We start from the raw sequence: 26,398 nt of genomic DNA, 5'->3' as shown, positions 1-26,398 counted from the left end.
AGATTATGCAAATTCATATATTATAACACAAACTAAGCTTGACCCTCAAATTCCTGATAACTTTGTCCTTCTTGCTATGAAGTTGGTACCCAGCCTGCCACTCCTTTAAACTTTACGTGGCTTCAAAGTACTTCGAGTCACCCATAGCAAACTTTACCCACTGTGGAAGGGTTTTAATTTTGACTCCTGACGTGCAGCATATGATTTTAGGCTATAAAATCTAATTGCAAAATCTCCATGTTGTGACAAAGAACAACAAAAAGTAATTTCCTTTAGATTTATAACTTTAGAATTACAAATGATGTTAATATGACTAAAATTACAAAAATGAACAAGTTCCATTCAATAGGCACTTAGATTATTCCAGAAGTGGCCAAAGTGCTGGCTGTGTAAACAGTGATAGCCAGAAGACTGACAGGTACAAAGAAAGCCATTCGCCACCAGATAACGACAGAGATTGCAGAGGAATGTGTCAGAGATTTCTTAGAGCTTTAGGGTGTGTGGTTTTAAAATATCCAGAAGAGTTCTGCTACATATTCAGAATCTGCCAGACCTCAGCTTTAAGACAATAAATTATTTGCTTAAGGAAAATCTCTTTCTGTCACAACCTCACAATTCACACATAAGTTTCCTGTCTGCCTCTTCACTACTGGAAAATCTTTATGTTCTAATCTAAGTCACTACTTCTGCAGACCTTAGGATTCAAGGGAAGAAGAAAGCTATGGGAACTCAGGAGGCAAGACAGGGTTGTGCAAGGAAGTCTTCTTGCTTGAAGAGAGGTCTAGTAAGTCCCAAGGTGGCCTCTTTGCCTCTTCGCCAAAGTACAGATTCTATCTATGCATCAGAACTAGAATATGTTTTCCAAGTCAGACCAAGGTTTTTCCAGGAACTTGAGGGTTAAGCATTAGGTGGATGTGCATCAAAAATACTGCGGCAGCACAGTAATTCATTGATGTAGTCAAGTAATACTTATTTATTGAGTACCTGTTACATGGAACAGTAGGTACTGCCTGGAATACAAAGTTATATAAGACAGACCTCTGCCTTCAAGGCATTTATAATTTAGCTAAGATGAGATACACACAAAAGAGAGTTAAACTGAAGAAGATAAATACTATCTGATCCCAGGGAAAAGCATAAATATGATAAATGCTCTAAAGCAGCACCATCCAATGAAAATATAATGTAAGCTACACATGTAATTTTGTATGTCCCAGTAGCTATGTTAAAAAGCTGTTAAAAAGGGTTGGGTGCAGTGGCTCATGCCTGTAATCCCAGCATTTTGGGAGGTCAAGGCAGGCAGATCACTTGAGGTCAGGAGATCGAGACCATTCTGGCTAACACGGTAAATCCCCGTCCCCACTAAAAATACAAAAAATTAGTCAGGCATGGTGGCATGCACCTGTAATCCCAGCTACTCGGGAAGCTGAGACAGAAGAATCGCTTGAACCCAGGAGGCAGACGTTGCAGTGAGCTGAGATCATGCCACTGCACTCCAGCCCCGGGTGACACAGCAAGACTCCATCTCAAAAAAAAAAAAAAAAAAGCAAACCATGCTATCAAAATAAAATTCATTGAGATATTTTTGTGTGTATGTATTCTAAATCTGAAATCCTTACACTTACTGCACATCTCAATTTGGAATGGCCACATTTCAAGTACTTTGAAGCCATACCTGGAGAGTGGCTACACGATTGGACAGCACATACCCAAGATAATAAGAACAGGTTTCCTTGGTAACATGGAGGCTTTGTTGGATGGAAAAACAAATTTACTTGTCTTCTCAGAACCAGCTGCCATGGAGGCCAGCACAACCTAATCGTGCACTGATTCCAACAAAACTACCCTCCATTTACCAAATATACTGATGAAAGTAACACAGTCCTTGGAATTTGGTTGACTTGGGTTGGAATCTCACATGTAGAACTTTTTTCTGTGGAACCATATTCATCAGGTAGTTTAATAATGGGTTGATTCAGCACATCTGGAGTATTCAAGCCAAGCATGTTCCAAGATAATGTCTTGTCTTTGATTGGCTCCTGGGAAATAATATCTAAGCCCTTACAATATTCTGTCTGACAGGAGTGTCTCTCTCTCTCTTGACCTGAGATCTTTGAGCCATGCCAGATAGTTTACACTGACAACGCAGTTTACGGTGGGGACCTGTGGCCAGGCTGTATCTGGTTGACTTCAGGAAGGGCTGGAGGCTGAGTAACTAAGGTCAGTCACGCAAGTATTCCATGCCTTTGTGATCAACCCTCAATAAATCCCTGGAAACCAAGGCTACATTGTGTTCCTTTGGTTGGCAATATTCCATTCATTTTGCCAAATGTCATTTCTGGGAGAACACAGTGCTGTCCTTATGACTCCACTGGGAGAGAACAGTCTTTCTCGAGTTTTCCTGAGCTGAGGATTTATACACAGTCTTTCCTGAGCTTTGCCCCACACGCCTTTTATGGGTGCTAACTTTAATCTGCATCTATCCCGTCACTGTAATCAACCCTAACTGTAAGTATAAATGCTTTTCTGAGTTCTGTGAGTCCTTCTAGAGAATCATTGAACCTGATAGTGGTATTGGACACCACCAACTCAAAGCTTCTCCCTCTTGTGATGATAATCCCAGTAAACACAATGATAAAACCTATATAAATATCCCTGGACCAGATGTGTTAGTTTGGAAGAGTCAGAAATATATAGAAATATATAGAGTGATTTCTATATATACTCTCTCACTTTATCAGGGCACTATGGTAATCTAGGAATTATCTAGGAAGAGATCCAGTTCCCTCCAATAGCATCAGAATCTCTTAGGCAGCCAGTCTGTAGCTTTTCCAAAGGGTAAATTCCTTCCTAGGATCAAGCTTGCAACTTCTTTATATGAGTTGTAATAGGCATGTGGCTATAAACCAGACAAATGCCATTCATGATCCAGTTCCCTCTAATAGCATCAGAATCTCTTAGGCAGCCAGTCTGTAGCTTTTCCCAAGGGTAAATTCCTTCCTAGGATCAAGCTTTATTTGAGTTGTAATAGGCATGTGGCTAGAAACTAGACAAACGCCACTCATGATACAATTAGTGTGTTTCATTGTTATCTTTCTTCACATATTTTATAGCCCCTGCCCTGTTTTTTTCAAAATTAACATAAGAAGTTTCTTGCCTTATGTATTCTTACTCTCTCACAGAAACCAGTACATTACCAACAAATTAAGAAAAAATTAAAGATATTCCATTCCATTTTTCATTATTCTATTGAGCAATTAACACTGATATTTAATGAAGAAAGCCAAAATGCATTCTGCTTTGGATACATATTTCAACAGAGTGGGATAGAAGAAAAGTCAGATCCCATGTCATAAGTGTCCCCAGTTCATTGTGAAAGACACAGGTGAAGACACATTCTTAGTCTGTGGTGTCCCCATAGACTTCCAGACATATGGACTAGCTAAAAACTTTTGGAAGCCAATCAAATCCCAAGTCTCAAAGCTGTACTCTACTTGCATTGGCTTTCTCTGTCTGCAAGGGTCTACAGACCAAGGCACTCTACCTTTGGCCTTCACTCATTCTCAAATTCCCCTGCTTTTCACTTCTCTCTCATCATTCATTCAAGGAGACCCCCTTAGCCTTGTCATAACACTGATTCTCATTTCTCCATGTTGATATCAGGATTCCATCCTGTATGAATTATCTTCCTATGTACTCCCTGTTTTTTCAAATTCTAATGAATATAACAGGTCGGGGGGTACTTAAGAGTAGGGTATAAGTTTACTAATATCTGTCTTCTCATATCTAGTGAAATAGTCTTCAATGCATGTGTTAAATGGAACATGGGTCATATCAAAGCAGCATGCAGTACTATATATCATCTGTATTCTTCCTTAATAACCTCCCTAACCTCCCTCCTTTCCAGGCCACCAGACACTGCCAATCTGATATATCTTTTTTTTTTTAATTTGTATTTATGTATCTATCTGTCTCTCTATCTATCATCTATCTATCTGGAGACCAGTTTATGGCGCTGGCAAATTTTTGTATTTTTGGTAAAAACAGGGTTTCGCCATGTTGCCCAGGCTGGTCTCGAATTCCCAGTCCCAAGAGATCCACTGGCCTCTGCCTCCCAAAGTGCTGGGATTACAGGCGTGAGCCACCACACCTGGTCCAATTTGATATATCTTGACTAGCAATTGTGTTAAAGAAGCACTTATGAACTATATTCTATCATTCTTCTGATCATTTTACATGGGATTGTTTATATCTAAATAATATTGTGAATTTAGTGAAAGGTCATTTTTAACATTTACAAAATATAAGTATTAGTCTCTAGGCTCTAAAAGAGGGATTGGCAAACTATGATCTATGGGCTCAATCTGTCCCATCACCTGTTTTTGTTAATAAAGTTTTATCGGAACACAGCCATGCCCATTGTTTACATATGTTCTATGGCTGGATGTGTGCTACACTGGCAGAGTTGAGTTCACACTATTTGACCTGCAAAGGCCAAAATATTTACTATCTTACCTTTTCCAGAATAAAAGTATGGCAACCCCTGCTCTAGAAAATCAGAGTAAAAGACTCAACAAATATGTATTACAGATAATTAAACATGCTAAGCATAGTGTTTTAGAAATGAAAGAAAGAAGAAAGAAAGAAAGAGAGAGAAAGAAAGAGAGAGGGAGAGAAAGAAAGAAAAGAAAGAGAAATAAAAGAAAGAAAAAGAAGAGAGAGAGAGAGAAAGAAAGAAAGAGAGAAAGAAGAAAGAAAGAGGGAAAGGGGAAGGAAGGGGGGAAGGACGGAAGGAAGGGGAGGGAGGGAGGAAGGAAGGGAAGAAGGAAGGAAGGAAGGAAGGAAGGAAGGAAGGAAGGAAGGAAGGAAGGAAGGAAGGAAGGAAGGAAGGAAGGAAGGAAGAAAGGAAGGAAGGAAGGAAGGAAAGAAAAGAAAAGAAAAGAAAGAGGCAGGGAGGGAAGGAAGGAGAGAAAGAGAGAGAGAGAAAGAGAGAAAGAGAGACACAATTTTAAAGTAAGAAGGAACCACCTCTGGGCACATCTACTCAAATCTCTTCCCTAAGACTCCAGAAGAGTAGAGGGTCTTGCTGAAATTCACCCAGCTAGATATCAATGTGGATTAGCTTAGAAAGATCCCCTAATCGTTCACTCCATACAATTTATCATATATCACATGGCATCAATAAGGAGGAGCACTTCTACAATATTGCATCCCATAGTTTTATATGGCCTTTAATATCTTCCAGTGAAAATGATAAGGACATGCAGGAAATCATTACCATCTTCATAAGTTGAGTATTTTCTACACTTTCACACAAAACCATTTTGAAACTCCAGCTAATTACTATACTTCCATTTCCTCTGAGGGAAAAATAAAATAAAAAGCAAACCTTCTGGAATTCCTAGCACAGCCTATTGGTTAATGTTATCTACAGTCCCATCAAAGTCACTGGCCTCACTCCCAGCCTTGCTTTGGTACCAGCAGCCCCAAGTCAAACACCCAAGATGTTAAACTTTAAAAAAAGAAAAAGCACATGTTAAAAAAAAAAAGAAACAAAGGCTGACATTTATGGTTTCAGGGTTTTTATTTCCAAGAAGGTGGATTTCTGCCACGGCCCAGCATCCCCCAGAGAGCTCAGCATGCCACACCTCCAAATCACCAGCCTCTGCAAAGACAGGTTCGCAAGGCAATGAGGAAAATAAATACCCTTCCGTTGGCTTTGCCCTTTTTGGTTTATTTTGGCGAATCTCTTCATAGTTTCATTTCAAGGTACTAACCTGCCAAGACCCATAAGCCAAGGGGTATAATAGTCACTCTTGTTTCCCAGCGAGGGACGAAGCCATCACGTGGACAAACTAGAAGCCGTATTTACGGCCCCACTGACTTCCTGGGAGAAGGTTGTGAATTCAACGTTACAGTCACATTTCTAATCTTGTTTTCAATTTTTCTGGACATGTTTATATTCTTATTTCCTGATGTGTGCCAAACAGCTTCAGAGACCCTTCCTGCTGTGGGCCCAGTTTTCAGTGTTTGTCATGGTGAACTTTAATTATTTGCTTGACCCCATTAATGTTCTTCACTAGACTGTCTGCCTCCAGGCACGTGACAGCTGTTTGTTCATTCAGGCCTTCGTGCGGCACATGCGTACCTACTCTGTGCCTGGTCCCGCTGTAGACACTACAGACACCGCAGGAAAACCAGCAGAGAAGGCTGTTCCTCTCATTAACTGCTTATCCTAATGAGAGAGGCAGAATCAATGAAATAAGCAATCAGTGCCATGATGTCAATAAAACAGAGTGACTTTGTAGACTGTGACTTAGAGCAACATGGTAGAGTCTGCGAGGAAGGCCACTCTGTGTGGGTAACATTTAAGTTGAGACTGGAATGACAAGAAAAAGCCACATAGAGGTCTTGGCAAAGGGCATTCCAGGAGAGGGAGTTGTCTGGGGAAAGGCCCCAAGGTGATGATGATCCAGGGAAAATCTGAGCAAGAGAAGCAGGACAGGAGTGTAACAAGAGACAGGAGAGGAGAGGTGTGAGGGAGGTAGGGCCAGTGCATGCATTATCTTGCAAGTAGAGGTAAAAAGCTTTGGATTTTATTCTACAGGAGAGGTTGGCAAACTTGCTGCAAAGGTCTGGATAGTATTTTAGGCTTTGTGGGAATATAGTCTGTCATAACTCCTCAACTCTGCTGTTGTCGCCACAGACAAGAGTGGGCATGGCTGGGTTCCACTAAGACAATACTCACAAAGACAAGTGGGAAGCTGATTCAGCCTGTGGCTATAGTTTTTGCCAACCCTTGTCTATGGCACTAGGAAGCCAAGGTATATGTAAGGAACAGTCGAGGAGGAGGCATGAGCTGTGGGGCAATTTTTTTTTAAATCCTAGGACTGTAGTGTGGGGAATGGTCTACAGAGGATGGAGAATGCAGGAAACGGGATAGACCACAGTGGTCTGGAGGAGATGGAGGAAAGGGGGCAGATGTAGGAAGCATTTTGAACTAATTGATTAGGAAAATAAGGAAACATGAGAAACTGAGGATAACACCCAAGATTTTCACTAGAACAACTCAGTCCACGGGGTGATTTCCGAGACAGGAGAGATGGAGAAAAAATAAATTTGGGGAACAATCCAATAGTTCTTTCCTGGATGTCTACGAGGAGGTCTTCACTAGAAATTGCAATGGAGATGTGAGTAAGGTGGGAACAGGGAAGTTCTGGAGCTCAGAAGGGGCTGGGCAGAAGATAAAGGTTTGGTAGCCCTCAACATAGAGATATCATTTAATAAGGTGCTAGAGGGGACATCAAGGCGAAGAATGACAGAAAGAGAAGAAAATGGCCACTCATACTGAGAGTTAGAAGAAAGATGTATGGAGTGTTCAGCATTAGAACAAATGAATGCATGCAGAAATGTATGAATAAAGCCCACATCCCTGTATTAGGAGGGTAATTCCTCTCTATCTACAACCTCTATAGTTCACTGGAGAATTTCAGAGCGAATGGCTATGACAATTTTGATCTTAGAATCAATTTGATTATTTAATGCCATCCCTGATACATCCCTTATCTTCATACAGGCTTTTAAGGACTTCCCAATTGGATTCTGTTTCTACTGACATCAATATAAATTGGAACCTGCTCCTTCACTTCAATTCTCTCCCCAGAAGTGAGAGCTGATAGCCCCAGGTAAGTCCCCAGCCACTACTGAAGATGCATTTCTTCTCTGGGGGTTACCTTGAGAGACTGAGGTTCTGTTGGTTATGATTAGATGGTTTGCTAACATAATTGTGAACATAATTTGTTCTGATCTGCTTCTGCCTTCCAGTCAACCCATGTTCTGTATATTAGAAGAAGAAAGGGTTGGTGTGTGCATGTTTGTGCACACACATAAGTGAAGAGTGTTTAGTTCTGCCTGTCTGTGCCTCAGGATACGGAATGTAACAGATGTTACAATAACACACATTTTTTGCTTTAAGAAAAGGATGAAGGAGGTAGAGTGGGCCAACTTGTAGACACTTTGGATTCCAAATCAAACCAGAAAAAAAAAAGAAAAGGCTGCACACAGTTACAAGAAAGTGCAAGCAGAAAAGAACCCCCACCGAGTTCAAAGGGTCTTGTGTTTAATCAGACAAAAACAATTTTGATAGCCTCAGGAGCCCGTGTGGTGTGTGAGGAAGTTGTGCAGCAGGATGGCATTAGGCATTCGAGCCAGCATGCTTTTGTTTTATTTTCTTCTTTCTTTGTTTGCAACCAGGGTTCAAAGAAATTCACTGTGCAAAACAGATACTGAAGTAGATCATACCCACGAATTAACATTGTCATGACAAGCAGCTCTGTGTTATGAGCAAAATTACAAGTGATCCATCAAATAAAGCAGTTATTGTCTAAGTAAGAGCTCCTTTCTTCCAGGATTCCACCATGTTGCTAGCTTTGCCTCTTCCAGTGAAACTCTCATGCACCTAATATGAACACCAAGCAGCCTCCTGAACATATTCATTGAGCCCGACTTCAAGAGAAAGCCCTGAAAGATGAGGATGTAGCAGCTGGCAAGACATGGAGAACCCTTTCCTTCTGAAAAAAATCATTCTCCTTCCTGAGCCCATTCACACAGGGCTTTGACTGTTTCCTACCTGAAGGTCACTTGCATGGCCAAATCTCCATCTCATTAATTATAACTCTTGGCAAGCCATTAAAAATCTCATTTCATTTTACCATCCACCCTCCTTTTAACTGACTTTTCATAATTATAATTCTATTTTTGATATACTGGACCTATTAAATTTAATGCCATACAGAGATTTGAGAACTCCTTAAAAAATGACTCAAGCTGGACTGTGTCCACCAAAGGATGTGTAGTCCTTGCTTAGGAATATGAGAGGGGAAAACTGCAGTGCATTCTATTTTCATACACAGAGGAAGAAAAGTCAAGTTAATTGCATATGGTCAGTATAATAACGCTGTCATTCTAGAAGGGCTATAATTAGCGAGAATTGTTTTCACAAACAGAACCAACCAAGCCCATGACTCCAACTTGCATTTGTTCCTTTTTTTCCCCCACCAGTTATAAACATTTCTATTTTTGTTCCTCCCCAAACATAAACATTACTCCATTAAAAATACCCAGGGAGAGGAGATCCTGACAGCATCACTGCAAACTCTGGGAATACAGATAAGCCTCTCTGCAAATGTTGAGTCTACTAAAGGGATTAGAGTGCCAAGACAGGGTTGGAGGAACTGTTATCCAACAAGCTAACCTTTACCTGGTAACTTCAAGACAGGAAGCCCCAGGTGAGGCCCCTCTCCTGGCCACAGAGGAGTGCTCCAAAGCCCCATGTGAAGATGAGGGGCCGTTGGTATCTTTCATGTCTGAAGATATATAAGGCAAAACTTACTTAGCTCCACGTCATGTCGTACAGTGTGGATGAATAACTATGGGACAAAATTCTCTCTCACTTTAAACTACAGCTATTTAACAAACATTATTGGGATAGGAATTCTGAGCAGTGCATTTTCCAGTGCTGAAATTCAATTAAGAAAGAGGGATTGTTGAATTTTGTCACACTAGACTGAGACAGTGGATCATCTGGAGTATCTAACAGTGATTCTTTCCCCAACATGTGTTCAGAGTCCTGCTGCTCCAGCTTCTAGAACACACTTTCCTGTCCCCACTGCTTTTGGCTTGTACTCTCCATACCTCTCATTCCATCACTGCTTGTCCGTCTATGCCAAGTCTGTTCCTTGGTGCCTGAGCGCTCCAGGCAGCATCTCTAACATGCAACCTCAATAAGACCAAAGCCACTAAGAACCACACTGGTTCTGTTTTACCTTCAACCCCATTCTCAGTGCTGTCCCATGTGCTTTTGGTCCAGGGACCACCCAGAGCTCCTTTGGCTTCCCCACACCTGTCATTCTGGCTCCAGCTGGGATGACAGCTGCCACAGAACCTCTCTGTACATCTTCTTCAACAAGAGGAAGGGTCCTCCCTGTGCACACAGTGCCCAGACCTTGCCTCTCAGGCCCTATGCTGCAGCGTTCAATTTGTCGGTCGACACATCCATCTTTCCACTAAATGGCAGGTGCGCTGCTGTGTCCTACACTCCCAGTGCCTAACACAAAAGCTGCCCTGATGTGGGCACTTGATAAAGATGTGATTTAGTGAATGAATGGATGTGGGTTCAAAGAGTGACTGAATGAATAAATGTCAAACACACTGATGAATGAATGAACATGAGTCATTCAGTGCACCCTCTATGTTGAAAGAAATGAAGCTGGAAAATAAGACAAAGCTTGGGATGCTAGGAGAGAGTTCTTTGAACTACATTTGGAGTACACCTGTCCTCTATGCTATGATAAATATGCCTGGAATCTAGAAAAGGAGGCTCTAGATTGAGGCATTGAGGTACATGATGAGATAATTTTCCCTCAAAACTTTTTGATTCAAGGAGCAAAGCACTGGTTCAGAGCCCTCTTGCAAAGATAGTAGGATGTGGGGCTATGGAAAAATTCAAAGTGAAAAAGGTGAGCACATACATGTTAATTAGGACTCAGCCCATTTCCGCTCTCAGGCAGGCCCCCCAATCCTCAGCACCAGCAACCAAACCAGACACACACACTCATAGACACGCACACAAGGCAGGAACACCACAGTAGCAGCTCCTCCCCCGACCAGCTAGAGGCTGCAGAATATGAGAACCTGGCCTTTGCAGTGTGACAGGCCAGGAATCTAGCCTCTGCTCTGTTCCAGAAGCACCATGGGTTCGTGGACAAGTTAATTAAATTCCTTAGTTTTTTTTTTTTCCTCAGCTATATAAAAGGGGGAAAATGGTCACTTTATACAACTTTTATAAAGACTAAATGGTATACTGTATGTAAGGCACTCAGTAAGCATTTGTTGTTGGATTGCTATTGTGAGGCACTGTTGGAACTTGACATTGCTATGCTTAGCCTGGCTTGGTCTTTATCCAATAGATTCCCTTTATAACATAGTAGCCAGAGTAAAGGAATGGCCTGAGAAGGAATTTCCTTGCATAACCAAACTGAAGCTGAGTTGATGATAGGTTAGACATCTAGGGAATCTGAAATGAGTCAGTCCTTCCTTTCCTGAAGGTCATGATGTAACTTTTGTACCTATAATAACTATTCCTCTACAGCTGATTTTGCCGGGTTTTTTTTAAGCCAAAATTTAACCAATTCCAATCAATCCCGTCTTTATATTTGCCACCACTCCATGCTAACTTGTTAGGCAATCAAGTATTCAGGTTAGCATAACTCTCAAATAAGTATTTCCTTACAGAGGAAAAACAAAGAAACAAAAAACTATGAAAAAATATTATCCTTTAAAGGCAAAATGTCCATCCAGTTTTGAAGATTAAGAACCACTGGGGCAGAAGAGGTAGAATGACCTAGAATTCAGAACTGCACTGATAAAATTATTCCTCTGACAACACTAGGAGGTTGATTCTCCTAAGGTTGTCTAATAGATTTAAAAATTTTTGTTATCCTTGTTTTATAGAAATACAATGAGAAATATAGACATGGTTTTGTTTAGTTTTTAAATTCAAGATAAACAAGAATTTCAACTGTGACATTATCTCTCAGCAACAGCCTTTGAATCTCTTGCATAGTTCAATGAACTATTCACTAGATGAACCACTATTAACCTCTGCAGTGGGTCATCCTACTTCATCTGTACTGTTAGTGCATTAATCAGAAGTTAGCATCAGGTATGCACACACCTGTGGAGATAATGTATACAAGTGTTCTCCAGAGGGATGGGATTTGATTCCGTAGGTGACACTGATGGAATACAGCAGTGAGAGTCTTAAGAAATTTGATAGATATCACAAAAGAGACATTTTTAATAGTGTAAAAATCAGTAAAGGTGTTTTTCAAAATATATATAATTGAGAAAATATACACTACTCTAAAGACAGAGTAGATTATGAGATAGAGACGCAGGAAAGGACTATCTCAATTGTGTCCCCCAAAGCAAATAAATTTTTATTAAGTCCAGTACCTTACTTTTTATAACAATACAATAGCTTACAAAAGAAAACGAAGCTTTAGTACACACTCTTGGAAATACCTTTTCAGATGATGGTGAAAATAATAAAACAGCAATGAAAATAATGACACCCATAAGAGTACACACTGGGTGCATACAATATTCTCAGCACTAGGCTGAGCAACACAGTGGGTATTTTACGTACACATTCCTGAATCCTTGAAAAATCCCTGAAGCCATATATTATTACTTACATTATTCATGCAAGAAAACTAGAGCTCTAAGACAGGAAAAGCAAGAAACACAAATGATTCTTTTCATTTTATAATTTTATTTATCAGTCCATGATTTATCTTTTGAATGCCTGATTTTCTATCTTCTTCATCCTAGGGGAGAGAGTATTAAGTTCTTTAACAGCAAAGGATTAAATATATAGTCATTCTCTCCACCAAGATCTATAAAGTATTTGTTTGGGGCACAAAAATAAATAAGACAGAAATCTTGCCCTTTAAAAACTCAAGTCTGGCCAGCTGCAGTGGCACATGCCTGATATCCCAGCACTTTGGGAGGCTGAGGCAGGCAGATCACCTGAGGTCAAGAGTTTGGGACCAGCCTGGCCAACATGGTGAAACCCTGTCTCTACTAAAAATACGAAAACTAGCCAGGCAAGGTGGCGGGCGCCTGTAATCCCAGCTACTCGGAAGGCTGAGGCACAAGAATCGCTTGAACCCAGGAGGCAGAGGTTGCAGTGAGGCAAGATCATGCCACTGCACTCCAGCCTGGGCAACAGAGCAAGACTCTGTCTCAAAAAAAAAAAACACAAACAACAACCACCACAAAAACTCAAGTCTATGCAGCATCACCTACTTTCTTCCTTAAAAATAAGACGAATACATGGTTCTGTTATACGGAAAGGAGGGAAAGTGATGAAAATTATACCAGCAGCACCTCCATTTTTCCTGTGAGGTAGGACTGAGTCACATATATGTTTATATGTTGTGAGTTCTAGATAAATAATAAATGTCTTACTCTGGGTTTAAATGTGAGTTAATCCGTTCCTCTCCATGCATCACCTTCTAAGAGATTTCCTCAGCATTTTCTTCCACCTCATAATGCTCTTTCTCACTACATCTATACTCTCTCTCATCCACATCATGATTTCTTGCTCTGACCTTATTGATGCTACTAGGTTGGTGCAAAAGTAATTGCTCTTTACATATGTATCTCTTTAAACACCTTCAAGTCTGTTGGGAGTTGGTCTATTTCACGGATCTAGGGTCCAAATTCTGTCACTGATTGCTCTGCTGACACGCTTAGTCCCATTCATTGTTTCATTAGTGTGTACCCTTTGACTTGAGTTCACCATCACCAAAAAGCTGTGTTTACAAGAGCCCCAAATCCGGGAACGGAGAACACTGCCATGGGCATGAACACTAGAGGGCGCACTCAAACTCGAAGATTTGGTGTTCAGGACCCTGCTGGCAAGGAAAGTTCTTATTTGGGCGCCCCGTGGGAACCTAGAGGCGCAGTGTCTTCTTCATGAGACAACGTCCATCCACAGCCATCTTCGTCTTCTCGTCCTGAGGGGCGAATCTGCAGTTTTTTTGTGTTTTTGTTTTGCAGGTAGAACAGCTCACTGTGGCTTCTGGATTCAGTTTCTGGCCTCCCTGCTCATCAGACTCAAGCCTCACCCGCTTCTCCCATCCCTGAGCATGTTTATGAGCCCCAGCCCCCAGAGACATTTCAACTTGGGTTCCTACTGAGGATTCCAGACTTGACCTCTCTTTTTATTTCTGTCCCCTGGAACTGTCCCTTTCTTGCTTTGGGGACGTTCTCTATTTTTTTAGTGCCACTATATGAGGGTAAGAGATCTATCCCATCAACTCAGCCTACTGTTTTGCTGGAAATCTTACAAAAGAACTATCTTCTTTATGTTTTCACCTCAATTCCAGAGTAACTAGAAATACTACCCTACGTAGTGTGCAAAGGGTACACACTAATGAAACAATGAATGGAACTAAGCGCGTCAGCAGAACAATCAGTGACAGAATTTGGACCCTAGATCCGCAAAATAGACCAACTCCTAACAGACTCCCAACCCTACGTGGGCAGAGACACTTAGTTTGAATGCTATTCTAGTGTTTTCATGTTGATAAATATGAACATTTTAAATCTTAAGGGAAGATAGGTAGTTTTAAGTCCGTCCTTTCAATTTTACATCTGCATTTAAAAATATAATTTAAACTACTATTTAACCATTAATTATATCCCAAAAAAAGAGGATATAAAAACCCAAGTGAACACAAAGTTAACCTACTTGCCCATGGTTTTGAAACCCAGCCCACACAATTCCCAACCTCTGTAGCATGTTCCCTTGGCTAGATGAATATCAAATGTAAGATGATTTCTATGGTTAGGAGTTGAGTTGAAAGCAGAAACTCTTTAGTCTTAAACTAGAAGTTTCATTTTTTTATGTGCAAAAGCATCTATCTGCAAATGCCCAAATGAGAAACAACAGACTGGCTGAAACTATTCAGCACCACACCTGGCCACTAGCGAGTGATCAGGATTTTTCAGGGACTGCCTCATCTCAGCATAATATTTATAATGCATCTTACTTTTTACTTTTGAGTTTTTATTTCTTCGAACAGGGTTAGGAAAATCCAGTAATTAAAGATTCCAGGACTCTAAAGTACATTTCAGAAAAGCAGAATTGTTCATGAGATCTTATAACCATGCTAGGTTCTTCGGACATTACTTTGTGTGGTTATGTGACCGGAGGAGTTTGGTCTCAGGCTATAAAATGCATAAGTCTTTCTAATCTGTGCATGAGCAAATATAGCACACAGGAAATCATTGCAAAGCGCTGATATAATCTTTTCTGTTTTACTCCATCTGAAGATGGCTCCTGTCTGAACCATGCACACTAATCATTTAATGTTCTACAGAAGAAAAAAACAAACAGAGCAGGGAGGGAGATGTGGTCATATACTGGATCTACACTTAAAACAGTGAATGGCTGCTACCCCCCACCTCCTGCAGTAGGAAAGGGAGGTCATAATTATATGGTGGGGCAGGAATGGGTCAAAAGCAAATTGCCTGAGTGAGAGAAGTTCTAGAAGGTCACATGGTGAGACTGGCTGAAAAGTACCTCCAGAACTAGTGAATGTTTTCACTTGGCTTGAAGTCACAGAAAGAGCATTGCAGCATAATAGAATTACACATCCTTTGGGAGATATCCTTCTCTCACTAGGAGTGTGAAATTCTTGGTGATATCAACCTAAGCTCCACGTAGTTATGGAGGTAAAGGAAACTGGAGGCTTTGAGAATTACAAAATATACCACAGATGGAATATTATCCAACTATATTTCTTGCCTCCCCTAAACATCAGTTACACGGTTCTGTCAAGAGATTCAGAGCTGCCAAGGGTCAGTTGCTCAGTTGTAGCAAAAACTATTTTCAGTTCATGGAATGGCATGACTAAATCAAAGAAAAATAAAATAGAATAAAAAGGCATCTCAAGTGGCCAGAAAACATGGGGCATATGGAAGTAGGCAGGCAATGAGGCAGGATGTTCACGAGAGAAGCACAATATTTCATTAGCTCCTTTAAAAAAAAGTTGCTAAAGAAACCTGGAGGGCTCAAATTTGGCTCAGAAGGAAGGGGAAGTCTGAAATAAGTATAGTAATGATAAACACATGCGAAGTTCACTATAATCTTCCCACTGTTTCTTTCCTTGCTAAGTTAATTTTTCTTATAGCAGGCATCTTCAACAACCAACTATGTCAATTTATTATTTCCATATGTTCTTTCTTTCTTTCCCCTAAATTCCAAAGACTAGTCATAATTATATTGTGGGGCAGGAATGGGTCAAAAGCAAATTGCCTGAGTGAGAGAAGTTCTAGAAGGTCACACGAGCTTTCAAAATCTGAATTAAATCAGAGAAGACATTGAACAATTTTGTGCAGACACCTTTGAGAGTGAAGAACTATATCTTATAAATGGTGTGAATAATGCATTTGGCCCTTAATACAAACTTATTTGATAGCCCTGAATGTAATTCCTACTACATATCTATATGAGTCAGGCTTCACAGGTCTAGATGAAATTCTTTTCATATAATATTTTCACTGAAGGAGCATAGCTAGTATTCAGAAGGAATATCCTAATAGAATTTTAAAGCTTTTCCCAATGAGAGATGGCTTGCTTTTATCATGCTTCTTGAGGAGAAAAAAGCTTAAGAGGTTTCAAATAAACAGCTTATCAATATAGAATATTATTTAATCAGACCAGAGACATAGTGAGATTAAAATTTTAAGGACAAATTATTCTGCACTAGCTTTCATAATTTTTAATTATAATTTCTATAATTTTATAACGTAAGTTATTTGAAAACATACTTAGCTATTCCCAAAGAGAATCAAATTTCCATTGCTCATCTCAAAAGGCATAAAAAGCACCAACACATCCTTCCATTCCTCCAAACCTGTTGTGAATCATATTTTTAAATTTCAAGTCATTCAACAAAATGTCTTCTAAAATACAAAAAAATACATAAAATGAGGAATTAATTTATTTTCTTCTTTGTATCTCAGATTTGATTGGGAATAATTTGCAAGGGTTTTCTGTTTCTTGTCAGAAGAGTTTCTGTTCAGTTATTCAATAAAACATGTATTGAGTACTCATTGTTCAGAAAGAGCCCTATGGAAAGCAGAAGATGGACTATACATTTATTCAGGGTTTTATCACAGCAGAGAAAGACATATTCCATGACACATATATAAGGATACCCATTTCTGTGGGCAGATGCATTAGAAAAGATACAGAACTGACAACACAGCTGAGGAGACACGCTAAACTATCCTAGTACAGACCTTCCTTGCTGACAGAACCTGATTTTGTTCAACAATCAGGGCTGGAGCCAGGGCAAGGCTAGTAAGTACCTTGTTTGCAGTGTAAAATTTCAGGGGATATGAAAAAATTCAGTAATCAAGATAAATAGTACTTTAATATAATTTTTAAAGGTCTAAATTAATGCAAAACTCCAGGATGAGCACACCATCAACATTTTGAATGAAGACCCTGGAGCCCCAAAGGGGCTCCGCAAGAGACTGTACTGATCCTGTCTTTATTTAAAATCTAGAGTGCTGCTCATCATTGTTTGATTTTTTGCATTCATATACCTTTTTAAAATATTGAATTAGTATATTATTTCTCTTGATTACTGAGTGTTTCAGCACCATTTAAATAGTGTACCCAAGACGAGTTCCTCACTCACCTAATCCTGGTCCCAGGCCTGCTGGACTCAGGAGTTAAATAGTGGTGTTTTCCATTCCCCCTTGGCAGACACTTCCTTTTCAACTACACCTAGAGGCAGCCACACAAATAGCTCTGGCCATTCATATGCAAACAATTCTGCACATGGCTTCTATGTAAGATTTGGCTTTTGTTGTTGATTTCTGATACTAAGCAGAGAGCAAAGAAGCCAGTTACCCCCACCCTCCCACTACTGCCTGTCTCTGAACACTGCCAGCAGCCATCCTAACATGAAATAAAAACCAAGGGCAAGAGCCAACCCCGTGAGGATGACTGAGCAAAACGACAGCACTTGGGTCCTTGCTGCCGCTGCTGAGCTCTGAACCAGCCCTGCACTGCTTATTCTTTGCATCTAGTTAGGAGACAATGAACATCCTTATGATATAAACCACTATTAGACTATCTATCTATTACCTGAAGTCAAAATATTTCTAATGGATATTCTAGCTTAATAGCCAGTGAGCTTTTGGAGTAAGGGTTTCTAAACTTTACTGCATTGATGACTTAAAACATATATGTTAATATTTCATCTCTGAATCATTTGCTTCTAGGTAGTGAAGCAGTGCAAATTCTCAATGGAATTCTCAATTGGAACATGGCTGTAATCTCTTTATATGATAATTAATTGTGGAAATGTATGCAAATTAGAGGTCAAACCATCCTTGAAATAAACTATATTGATTTTTTCCTACTAAATACTTGTGATAAAAATGTCAGTGTCAATAATGTCAACAGAAATCTCCATTTGTATTTTGCTCTTGCAAATAAAGAATTCAATAAAGAATTCAATAAAGAATTCTATTGTGTTGTCATTTGAGGATGAAGGAGGGAATTTTCCTGAAGAGATAAAGAATGTCCCAAATGTCCCTTATGTTCCTTTGTTTCCCTAGATTCAAGAGCAATAGAATCAATGTGTTAGGAACCTTAGATATAATAGCCCTATAGGCTCATTTTTCACTTGAAAAAATTGAGATCAAAATAGAAGACAATAGGAGATTTTCTATACATCAAAGAAGCAGTTAACAGCAGTGTCGCAACAATTGCACAGGTTTCCTTTCCCAGTCTAGTATTCTTTAAACATGAACCATGATGCTTTCTAAAAAATTTGACTCAGAGAGGAGGTCAAGGCACATGAGTCTCTGAGTAGAACAGCCTACATCGATATTCATTAAGTAGTGCTGGAAGGCAAAGGTCTATAATTGTGCTATCCAATTTGGTAGACACTGGCAATAGATGACTACATTTAACTAATTAAAATTAAATACAATTAAAATTTATTACTTTAGAAGTAACATTTCAATCCTCAACAGCTATACATGGCTAATGGCTACCATATTTGTCAGTACAGAATATGAGCATTTCTATTATCATAGAAAGTTCTATTGGTCAGCACTGCTTTATAGCCATGAGTTCGCTTATTGTTCTGTTTCTAATTATAGGAACAGGAAGAAGGGAAGGATCACCTATAGAAAACTCACCCTGAAAGGGTAAAAGAAGAATTGCATGCATTACTACAAAAGCCACTCAGGCTAAATATGTATCTCTCTCATTTCCTCTGCATGGTAATATAATATCTATTAATTTCGAAAAGTATTTTTATCACTTACATTCAAAAGCATCTGAAAATCAACAATTCTCAAATGTGATGGCACCTTCTGAAAGCATGCATACATCAGAAATTTTCCTCCGAAGACTGCCTTTGGGAGTTAAATAAATTAGCTTTCTTATGCCAAGTTAACATGAACTTAGCCCTTAAAATAACTTCGGGAGGAAAACTTTACTGATAAAACGGTCTGAAATAGTCTGGTTGTTTCTTCTCTCCAAATCTCATGTTGGCATGTGATCCCCAATGTTGAAGGTGGGGCCTAGTGAGCTGTGTTTGGGACATGGGGGAAGACCCCTCATGAATGATTTGGTGCCCTCTTTGCCGTAATGAGTTCATGTAACATCTAGGTTGTTAAAAAAGAATCTGGGACATCTGCCCTGTCTCTCTTGCTCCCACTCTTGGCATGTGATATGCCCACACCCCCTTCACCTTCTGCCATGAGTAAAAGCTTCCTGAGGCCTCACCAGAAGTCAAGCAGATGTTGTTGCCATGCTTGTACAGCCTGCAGAACTGTTAGCCAAATAAACCTCTTGTCTTTATAAATTACCCACTCTGAGGTATTCCTTTACAGTAATGCAAAATGGACTAAATCACAGTCTATGGTGGATTTTCATTAAAGATAATCTTGGATTTTAAGTATTCTGCTGAAACATGTACACATACACACACACACCTAGGTCTTATTAAATCTTACATAACATATTATTCAGAATTATCTTTCGCATTGTAAAGTTCTCGCATAATGCTTGGACTTGATGCTCAAGAAGATGTGGCTTTGTATCTTAACAAACTCAGGCTATTTCTAAAGCAATATGATTGCTAGATTCGACACTCTTGACAAGCTTATGAATCTTCATTTGAGTTGGGACTAACATAATTTTTAAAATTAGCTTCATAGAGGTGCCATTTAGATAGAATAATATTTACTCATTTAAATGTAAAATTTAATGACTTTTAACAAATGTATAAAACCTGTCACCACCTCTTCATCTTTTTTTTTTTTTTTTTTTTTAATTTATTTATTATTATTATACTTTAAGTTGTAGGGTACATGTGCATAACGTGCAGGTTTGTTACATATGTATACTTGTGCTTTGTTGGTGTGCTGCACCCATCAACTCGTCATTTACATCAGGTATAACTCCCAATGCAATCCCTCCCCCCTCCCCCCTCCCCCCTCCCCCCTCCCCATGATAGGCCCCGGTGTGTGATGTTCCCCTTCCTGAGTCCGAGTGATCTCATTGTTCAGTTCCCACCTATGAGTGAGAACATGCGGTGTTTGGTTTTCTGTTCTTGTGATAGTTTGCTAAGAATGATGGTTTCCAGCTGCATCCATGTCCCTACAAAGGACACAAACTCATCCTTTTTGATGGCTGCATAGTATTCCATGGTGTATATGTGCCACATTTTCTTAATCCAATCTGTCACTGATGGACATTTGGGTTGATTCCAAGTCTTTGCTATTGTGAATAGTGCCGCAATAAACATACGTGTGCATGTGTCTTTATAGCAGCATAATTTATAATCCTTTGGGCATATACCCAGTAATGGGATGGCTGGGTCATATGGTACATCTAGTTCTAGATCCTTGAGGAATCGCCATACTGTTTTCCATAATGGTTGAACTAGTTTACAATCCCACCAACAGTGTAAAAGTGTTCCTATTTCTCCACATCCTCTCCAGCACCTGTTGTTTCCTGACTTTTTAATGATCGCCATTCTAACTGGTGTGAGATGGTATCTCATTGTGGTTTTGATTTGCATTTCTCTGATGGCCAGTGATGATGAGCATTTTTTCATGTGTCTGTTGGCTGTCTGAATGTCTTCTTTTGAGAAATGTCTGTTCATATCCTTTGCCCACTTTTTGATGGGGTTGTTTGTTTTTTTCTTGTAAATTTGTTTGAGTTCTTTGTAGGTTCTGGATATTAGCCCTTTGTCAGATGAGTAGATTGCAAAAATTTTCTCCCATTCTGTAGGTTGCCTGTTCACTCTGATGGTAGTTTCTTTTGCTGTGCAGAAGCTCTTTAGTTTAATTAGATCCCATTTGTCAATTTTGGCTTTTGCTGCCGTTGCTTTTGGTGTTTTAGACATGAAGTCTTTGCCCATGCCTATGTCCTGAATGGTACTACCTAGGTTTTCCTCTAGGATTTTTATGGTATTAGGTCTAACATTTAAGTCTCTAATCCATCTTGAATTAATTTTCGTATAAGGAGTAAGGAAAGGATCCAGTTTCAGCTTTCTACTTACGGCTAGCCAATTTTCCCAGCACCATTTATTAAATAGGGAATCTTTTCCCCATTTCTTGTTTCTCTCAGGTTTGTCAAAGATCAGATGGCTGTAGATGTGTGGTATTATTTCTGAGGACTCTGTTCTGCTCCATTGGTCTATTTCTCTGTTTTGGTACCAGTACCATGCTGTTTTGGTTACTGTAGCTTTGTAGTATAGTTTGAAGTCAGGTAGCGTGATGCCTCCAGCTTTGTTCTTTTGACTTAGGATTGTCTTGGAGATGCGGGCTCTTTTTTGGTTCCATATGAACTTTAAAGCAGTTTTTTCCAATTCTGTGAAGAAACTCGTTGGTAGCTTGATGGGGATGGCATTGAATCTATAAATAACCTTGGGCAGTATGGCCATTTTCACGATATTGATTCTTCCTATCCATGAGCATGGTATGTTCTTCCATTTGTTTGTGTCCTCTTTGATTTCACTGAGCAGTGGTTTGTAGTTCTCCTTGAAGAGGTCCTTTACATCCCTTGTAAGTTGGATTCCTAGGTATTTGATTCTCTTTGAAGCAATTGTGAATGGAAGTTCATTCCTGATTTGGCTCTCTGTTTGTCTGTTACTGGTGTATAAGAATGCTTGTGATTTTTGCACATTAATTTTGTATCCTGAGACTTTGCTGAAATTGCTTATCAGCTTAAGGAGATTTTGGGCTGAGACAATGGGGTTTTCTAAATATACAATCATGTCATCCGCAAACAGGGACAATTTGACTTCTTCTTTTCCTAACTGAATACCCTTGATTTCTTTCTCTTGCCTAATTGCCCTAGCCAGAACTTCCAACACTATGTTGAATAGGAGTGGTGAGAGAGGGCATCCCTGTCTTGTGCCAGTTTTCAAAGGGAATTTTTCCAGTTTTTGCCCATTCAGTATGATATTGGCTGTGGGTTTGTCATAGATAGCTCTTATTATTTTGAGGTACGTTCCATCAATACCGAATTTATTGAGAGTTTTTAGCATGAAGGGCTGTTGAATTTTGTCAAAAGCCTTTTCTGCATCTATTGAGATAATCATGTGGTTCTTGTCTTTGGTTCTGTTTATATGCTGGATTATGTTTATTGATTTGCGAATGTTGAACCAGCCTTGCATCCCAGGGATGAAGCCCACTTGATCATGGTGGATAAGCTTTTTGATGTGTTGCTGAACCCGGTTTGCCAGTATTTTATTGAGGATTTTTGCATCGATGTTCATCAGGGATATTGGTCTAAAATTCTCTTTTTTTGTTGTGTCTCTGCCAGGCTTTGGTATCAGAATGATGTTGGCCTCATAAAATGAGTTAGGGAGGATTCCCTCTTTTTCTATTGATTGGAATAGTTTCAGAAGGAATGGTACCAACTCCTCCTTGTACCTCTGGTAGAATTCAGCTGTGAATCCATCTGGTCCTGGACTTTTTTTGGTTGGTAGGCTATTAATTATTGCCTCAATTTCAGAGCCTACTATTGGTCTATTCAGGGATTCAACTTCTTCCTGGTTTAGTCTTGGAAGAGTGTAAGTGTCCAGGAAATTATCCATTTCTTCTAGATTTTCCAGTTTGTTTGCGTAGAGGTGTTTATAGTATTCTCTGATGGTAGTTTGTATTTCTGTGGGGTCGGTGGTGATATCCCCTTTATCATTTTTAATTGCGTCGATTTGATTCTTCTCTCTTTTCTTCTTTATTAGTCTGGCTAGTGGTCTGTCAATTTTGTTGATCTTTTCAAAAAACCAACTCCTAGATTCATTGATTTTTTGGAGTTTTTTGTGTCTCTATCTCCTTCAGTTCTGCTCTGATCTTAGTTATTTCTTGCCTTCTGCTAGCTTTCGAATGTGTTTGCTCTTGCTTCTCTAACTCTTTTAATTGTGATGTTAGAGTGTCAATTTTAGATCTCTCCTGCTTTCTCTTGTGGGCATTTAGTGCTATAAATTTCCCTCTACACACTGCTTTAAATGTGTCCCAGAGATTCTGGTATGTTGTATCTTTGTTCTCATTGGTTTCAAAGAACATCTTTATTTCTGCCTTCATTTCGTTATGTACCCAGTAGTCATTCAGGAGCAGGTTGTTCAGTTTCCATGTAGTTGAGCAGTTTTGATTGAGTTTCTTAGTCCTGAGTTCTAGTTTGATTGCACTGTGGTCTGAGAGACAGTTTGTTATAATTTCTGTTCTTGTACATTTGCTGAGGAGTGCTTTACTTCCAATTACGTGGTCGATTTTGGAGTAAGTACGATGTGGTGCTGAGAAGAATGTATATTCTGTTGATTTGGGGTGGAGAGTTCTGTAGATGTCTATTAGGTCTGCTTGCTGCAGAGATGAGTTCAATTCCTGGATATCCTTGTTAACTTTCTGTCTCGTTGATCTGTCTAATATTGACAGTGGAGTGTTGAAGTCTCCCATTATTATTGTATGGGAGTCTAAGTCTCTTTGTAAGTCTCTAAGGACTTGCTTGATGAATCTGGGTGCTCCTGTATTGGGTGCATATATATTTAGGATAGTTAGCTCTTCCTGTTGAATTGATCCCTTTACCATTATGTAATGGCCTTCTTTGTCTCTTTTGATCTTTGATGGTTTAAAGTCTGTTTTATCAGAGACTAGTATTGCAACCCCCGCTTTTTTTTGTTCTCCATTTGCTTGGTAAATCTTCCTCCATCCCTTTATTTTGAGCCTATGTATGTCTCTGCGTGTGAGATGGGTCTCCTGAATACAGCAGACTGATGGGTCTTGACTCTTTATCCAGTTTGCCAGTCTGTGTCTTTTAATTGGAGCATTTAGTCCATTTACATTTAAGGTTAAGATTGTTATGTGTGAACTTGATCCTGCCATTATGATATTAACTGGTTATTTTGCTCATTAGTTGATGCAGTTTCTTCCTAGCCTCGATGGTCTTTACATTTTAGCATGTTTTTGCAATGGCTGGTACCGGTTGTTCCTTTCCATGTTGAGTGCTTCCTTCAGGATCTCTTGTAAGGCAGGCCTAGTGGTGACAAAATCTCTAAGCATTTGCTTATCTGTAAAGGATTTTATTTCTCCTTCATTTATGAAACTTAGTTTGGCTGGATATGAAATTCTGGGTTTAAAATTCTTTTCTTTAAGAATGTTGAATATTGGCCCCCACTCTCTTCTGGCTTGGAGAGTTTCTGCCGAGAGATCTGCTGTTAGTCTGATGGGCTTCCCTTTGTGGGTAACCCGACCTTTCTCTCTGGCTGCCCTTAAGATTTTTTCCTTCATTTCAACTTTGGTGAATCTGGCAATTATGTGTCTTGGAGTTGCTCTTCTCGAGGAGTATCTTTGTGGCGTTCTCTGTATTTCCTGGATTTGAATGTTGGCCTGCCCTACTAGGTTGGGGAAGTTCTCCTGGATGATATCCTGAAGAGTGTTTTCCAACTTGGTTCCATTTTCCCCCTCACTTTCAGGCACCCCAATCAGACGTAGATTTGGTCTTTTTACATAATCCCATACTTCTTGCAGGCTTTGTTCATTTCTTTTTCTTCTTTTTTCTTTTGGTTTCTCTTCTCGCTTCATTTCATTCATTTGATCCTCAATCGCTGATACTCTTTCTTCCAGTTGATCGAGTCGGTTACTGAAGCTTGTGCATTTGTCACGTATTTCTCGTGTCATGGTTTTCATCTCTTTCATTTCGTTTAGGACCTTCTCTGCATTAATTACTCTAGCCATCAATTCTTCCACTTTTTTTTCAAGATTTTTAGTTTCTTTGCGCTGGGTACGTAATTCCTCCTTTAGCTCTGAGAAATTTGATGGACTGAAGCCTTCTTCTCTCATCTCGTCAAAGTCATTCTCCGTCCAGCTTTGATCCGTTGCTGGCGATGAGCTGCGCTCCTTTGCCGGGGGAGATGCGCTCTTATTTTTTGAATTTCCAGCTTTTCTGCCCTGCTTTTTCCCCATCTTTGTGGTTTTATCTGCCTCTGGTCTTTGATGATGGTGATGTACTGATGGGGTTTTGGTGTAGGTGTCCTTCCTGTTTGATAGTTTTCCTTCTAACAGTCAGGACCCTCAGCTGTAGGTCTGTTGGAGATTGCTTGAGGTCCACTCCAGACCCTGTTTGCCTGGGTATCAGCAGCAGAGGCTGTAGAAGATAGAATATTTCTGAACAGTGAGTGTACCTGTCTGATTCTTGCTTTGGAAGCTTCCTCTCAGGGGTGTACTCCACCCTGTGAGGTGTGGGGTATCAGACTGCCCCTATGTCTCCCAGTTAGGCTGCTCAGGAGTCAGGGACCCACTTGAGCAGGGAGTCTGTCCCTTCTCAGATCTCAACCTCCGTGTTGGGAGATCCACTGCTCTCTTCAAAGCTGTCAGACAGAGTCGTTTGCTTCTGCAGAGTTTTCTGCTGCTTTTGTTGTTGTATAGTTGTGCCCTGTCCCCAGAGGTGGAGTCTACAGAGACAGGCAGGTTTCCTTGAGCTGCTGTGAGCTCCACCCAGTTCGAGCTTCCCAGCGGCTATGTTTACCTTTAAGCCTCGGCAATGGCGGGCGCCCCTCCCCCAGCCTCGCTGCTGCCTTGCTGGTAGATCACAGACTGCTGTGCTAGCAATGAGGGAGGCTCCGTGGGTGTGGGACCCTCCCGGCCAGGCGTGGGATATGATCTCCTGGTGTGCCTCTTTGCTTAAAGCGCAGTATTGGGGTGGGAGTTACCCGATTTTCCAGGTGTTGTGTGTCTCAGTTCCCCTGGCTAGGAAAAGGGATTCCCTTCCCCCTTGCGCTTCCCAGGTGAGGCAATGCCTCGCCCTGCTTCAGCTCTCGCTGGTCGGGCTGCAGCAGCTGACCAGCACCGATCGTCCGGCACTCCCCAGTGAGATGAACCCAGTACCTCAGTTGAAAATGCAGAAATCACCGGTCTTCTGTGTCGCTCGCGCTGGGAGTTGGAGACTGGAGCTGTTCCTATTCGGCCATCTTGCTCCGCCCCCCTCTTCATCTTGATATAAAATATTTGCAGCAACTCAAATAATCTCTCATATACCTTGCAGTCAATTTCCTCCTTGACCCTGTATCCAGGCAGCCATTAATAGGTATTCTGCTGCTACAGTTCTATCTTCCATAGAATGTCACCTAATGAGATAATGAATACATAGTCTTTTGTATCTAGAATCTTTCATTTAGCATGATACTCTGAGATTCATCCAGCTCAGTCTCTGTATTTGTAGTTTATTTCCTTTTTATTGCCCAATAGTTCTCCATTTTACATAATTAATTTGTCCATTTCCATTGAT

At 40.2% G+C, this 26,398-nt stretch overlaps 1 protein-coding gene and 1 long non-coding RNA gene across 7 annotated transcripts in view; one reads left to right on the top strand and one right to left on the bottom strand.

The window, feature by feature from the left end:
• Positions 1-26,398, bottom strand: part of LOC105489489 (semaphorin 5A) — a 512,498-nt gene that overhangs the window by 303,823 nt on the left and 182,277 nt on the right. The window lies entirely within an intron of this gene.
• LOC105489487 (uncharacterized) lies at positions 2,372-18,007 on the top strand. Its single transcript, XR_011625138.1, has 4 exons — positions 2,372-2,508; positions 7,577-7,685; positions 13,627-13,865; positions 17,872-18,007. It is a non-coding gene; the product is annotated as an uncharacterized lncRNA (long non-coding RNA).

The sequence above is a fragment of the Macaca nemestrina genome, chromosome 6 (genome assembly GCF_043159975.1).
Source record: "Macaca nemestrina isolate mMacNem1 chromosome 6, mMacNem.hap1, whole genome shotgun sequence".
Taxonomy (NCBI): Eukaryota; Metazoa; Chordata; class Mammalia; order Primates; family Cercopithecidae; genus Macaca; species Macaca nemestrina.
The sequence above is the reverse complement of the archived record's forward strand: the minus strand, read 5'-3'. Positions and strand labels throughout refer to the sequence as shown.